We start from the raw sequence: 4,473 nt of genomic DNA, 5'->3' as shown, positions 1-4,473 counted from the left end.
ATCCACATCCAGAAAAAGAACTATGGAATCTGAATACAGATCAAAGTATACTATTTGCACTTTCTCTCTTTTTTGTTTCTTCTTTCTCATGGCTCCTCCCATTTGTTCTAATTCTTCTTGACAACATAACTAATGTGAAAATTGTTTAAAATGAATATATATGTAGAGCCTATATCAGAATGCATGCTGCCTTGGGGTAAGGGTAGGGGAGGGAGGGGGAGAAAATTTGGAATTCAAAATCTTATAGAAGTGAATGTTGAAAACTCAAAATAAATTAATTAATATTAAAAAATAAAAGACAAGAATTTAATAGCCAAGGTGACATAAATACTATTCAGGTAAGGTGCTGATGCATCTCACACTCATTCTTGATACCATTTAATATTACAAAGTATTTGCAAAAACTTAGGTACTAAGCTGAACATTTATATATCCCTGTGTTTACCAGCTAGAAAGCATTCCAATCAGTCATCCATTCATTCAACTTACATCTGAAACAGGAAAACTAAGACAACTTTTCCTCTTTGGGGTAAGTGATTCAAAATATTTATACCATAAAGCATATAGCACGTTCTCAAAGGTCCAAAAGTCTTCTCTCATACTGGATTCTATTCTGTTCTGGCCCCAGACCAACGAGGGATAATGGTATAGTGCTAACACAGACATTTATTAAGTGCTTATTATGTGAAAGGTCCCTTGTGTGAGTGAATCAGTCAATAAGCATTAAGTGTCTCCTAGGTGCCAGGCAGTGAGCTAAGTAGGGGAGTCAAAGAAAGGAAAAAATAGTCCCTGCTTTCAAGGAACTCACAATCTAATGAAGCATACAACATGCAAACAACAATGCACAAATATAAAATGTATACTGGATAAATTGGGGTTACTCTCAGAAGTAAATTGCTAAGATTAGGAAGGACTGCAGAAGGCTTCTTGCAAAACAGGATTTTAGCTGATTCTTGAAGGAGTCTAGACAACCCAAAAGACAGAGGAGAAGGAGGAGAAGGAGAAGGAGAAGGAGAAGAAGAAGAAGAAGAAGAAGAAGAAGAAGAAGAAGAAGAAGAAGAAGAAGAAGAGCAGAAGGAGAAGCAGAAAATGCAGAAGAAGAAGAAGAAGAGGAAGAAGAAGCAGAAGAAGAAGCAAAAGAAGAAGAAGAAGAAGAAGAAGAAGAAGAAGAAGAAGAAGAAGAAGAAGAAGAAGAAGAAGAAGAAGAAGACAAAGAACATGAAGACAAAGAACATGAAGAAGAAGAAGAAGAAGTTGTTTCAGGCATAAAGGACACACAGTGAAACTGCCCTGAGTCAGGAGATGGGGTGTCTTATTCTATAAAGATCAAGGACACCAGTGTCACTGGATGGCAGAGTAAATGGTAGGAATATGTGCGTTTTCCCCTCATTTTTGAAGAGGACCATGACATCAGGGAAATTATGACATGACTTGCAGTTGACTTTGAGTGAGGGAGAGCTGTGCAAGGTCACCAGTCTCACTTTCTCCTCCAGAGCCATCTGGGTCCAGCGACTAGATATTCATCAGGATGACTGAAGATGGCCCAGGAGGCAATGGTAGACCCTGACCCTTTTAGGCTAAGGTCTTTTCAGGTTCTTACTTTGAGTCAGGTATTGCCCATTCAGTGAATAGGCCTCTTTAAGAAATGAGTCAAGGGATGGACCCTTTAACTTAAAAACAATCAAACTGGGAGGGGAAGGTTGCTGGTCAAAAGATAAACAGTTACTATTAACATTCACTCTGAGCCAAGAGGGCCCAAAATATAGCCAGTAAGTCGTGCTTGGGCAGGGACCTATTGTGGTCCAATCTATGAACTTCAGAGTGAAATGGTTTGGTCTTTGAGGAAGGAAGGAAGGAAGGAAGGAAGGAAGGAAGGAAGGAAGGAAGGAAGGAAGGAAGGAAGAAGGAAGGAAGGAAGAAGGAAGGAAGGAATCTAGCTAATAAATCCCAAGTTAACTGCGCAGCTTCTGGCCATCAAAATTTCTTTAGATTTTTAGGTCACCAATCTTGCTGGTTCTCCTCTGACCTATCTGACCACTCCTCAGCATCTTTTATTGGATCCTCATCCAGATCACACTCTTTAACTGCAAGTGTCCCTCATGGTTCTATCCTAGACCTTCTTTTTTCTCTCTCTTTATACTAGTTCACTTGGTGATCTCATCAGCTTTCATGGATTTAATTATCATCTCTATGCTGATGATTTTCAAATCTATGTATCCTGCCCCAAACTCCTTCCTGACCATCAAATCTCACATCACCAACTGCCTTTTAGGCATCTCTAACTAGATGTCTAGTAGACATTTTAAACCCAACACACTGAAAACCATACTCATCATCTTTCCCCCAAACCTCTACACTTCCTAATTTTCTTATTACTGTCAAGGATAGTTCAATCCTCCTAGTTCCCAAGGCTCACAACTTCTTTGATTCTTTACTCTTTCTTCCATCCTACATCCAAATAGTTGCCATGGCCTGTCCTTTTCACTTTCACAACATCTCTCAGTATGCCCTTCCTATCTTCTGACACTACCACCACTTTGGTGTAAATTCTATCACCTCTTCCCTAGACTATTGCAGCAGCCTGTTAGTGGGTCTTCCTGCCTTAAAAGTCTCTCCTCACCACAACTCATCCCTCAGTTCATCCACCAAAGTCATTCTCCTTAAACCTTGGTCTGATCATGGTACTTTCCTACTTCAGTGACACCCAAATTCCTCAAAAATAAAATACAAAATCCTGTCTCTGGCATTCAAAGCCTTTTATAACCTAGTCTTCTTTTTCATTTCTTGCCTTCTTATACCTTATTGCCTGCCTTTATATAAACTCTTCTCAACTCAGTGAATTCAATTGAGTTCATTCATTGCTGTTCCAAAAACAAGAGATTCAATCTCTTGGCTCTGGGTATTTTTCTCTAGCTGTCCCCCATGCCTGAAATGCTTTCTGTCCTTATCTGACTTCAAGTTCCAATTAAAATTGGGGTGACTCTCCTTTCTTATTTCATATTTATCTTGTAAATTTTTGTACATATGTGTTTACTTGTTGTCTTCCTCATTAGCTTGTGAGCTCCTTGAGGGCAGGGGCTATTTTCTTTTGCCTCTTTTTGTGTCCCTAGTGCTTAAAACAGAGCCTAGGACATAGGCACTTAATAAATGTTTATTGACTGTCCAACTCCCCCATTTTACATATGAGAAAATGGAAGCCTTGGGAACAACTAAATGATTTGCCCAACATCACACAAATAGTAAGACTCAGAAGTAAAACATAAACCTAAGGCTTCTGACTCCAGAGCCAACAGTCTTTTCTTAGGTCATCTAGTCTAACTAGACAGCTGAATACAAACATTCTCCTTACTATCTCCGAGGTAAATCGCAAGCCCAAGCCTGGTAAACATCAATGCCGGAGGTCAGACACAAATCTCAGCATCTCTGAAATTTATTTACATTCATCAGTTTAGCGGGCAAAATCCAGGATTCAGAGTCGGGAAAACATAGACTCAATCCCTGCCTTTTATAAATACTGGCAATAAGACTGTGAGCAAATCACTTAACCTCCCAGTGCCCAAGGCAACTCTCTAAGCTTTAAGTTGCAGAGCATGTAGAGATCTACATAATTAAGGAAATTTCCTCACATAAAGTTAGTTCCCTATATGAGTGTCATCACAGGTAGAGAGAAAGAGGCAATGACTCCCATAAGCTGTAGGAGGTGGTACAAAGGCAAACAGAATCAAAATTTGCAAATTAGCATAGAGTTATTAAAGCAATTGTAACTGATTTCTCTTAGGTCTCCAGACTTGAAATGTGAATACCCTTATCCATGTCTCTACCAATTTCAGGCAATAAAAAAAAAAATAAATTGGAAAAAGAGACAGAGAGAGATACATAGACAGACATAGAGAGGGAGAGACAGAGAAAGACAAAGAACAAAGAGAGACAGAGAGACAGCCAGAAACACAGAGACAGAAAAAAATGAATGGATAGAGAGACAGAGACAGAGACCGAAACAGAGAGACAGATAGAAACACAGAGATACAAAAACCGAAAAAATGAATGGATAGAGGAGACAGAGCTAGAGACAGCGAGAGGTAAAAAACAATTTAAGGCTAAGGCACAAGAACCAGAGCAGGAGCAATTTATCCGCACCTGGCAGCCAGTCACCCTGGAATTCGGGAGGGGTTTCTCCAGACGCACTAGACACTTATCTCCCCGCGAACCAATAGCAGGCTGGTCCTTGAGTCGGTTGCCATGGTCACGTTGTGTGTTTGGAGCGGGGCGGGGCGGGCAATGGGGCGGGGCGGGTCTGGGCAGGTAGGGAGGCGAGGTGGGGAAGGGGCAGGGAGGTGCTGGAGAAGGGGCGATCCTGCTCCTTGTGGACCACCACACCAGAGGGGTTCGGGTGGGAGGCACCAGGTGACTCCGGAGAGCTCGAAGTGATAGACCATCGAGAGACCATCAGCTCTCTCCTCACCCGGCCCGACA

This window comes from Trichosurus vulpecula, chromosome 1 (genome assembly GCF_011100635.1).
Source record: "Trichosurus vulpecula isolate mTriVul1 chromosome 1, mTriVul1.pri, whole genome shotgun sequence".
Classification (NCBI taxonomy): Eukaryota; Metazoa; Chordata; class Mammalia; order Diprotodontia; family Phalangeridae; genus Trichosurus; species Trichosurus vulpecula.
This window is presented reverse-complemented; position numbering follows the sequence as displayed.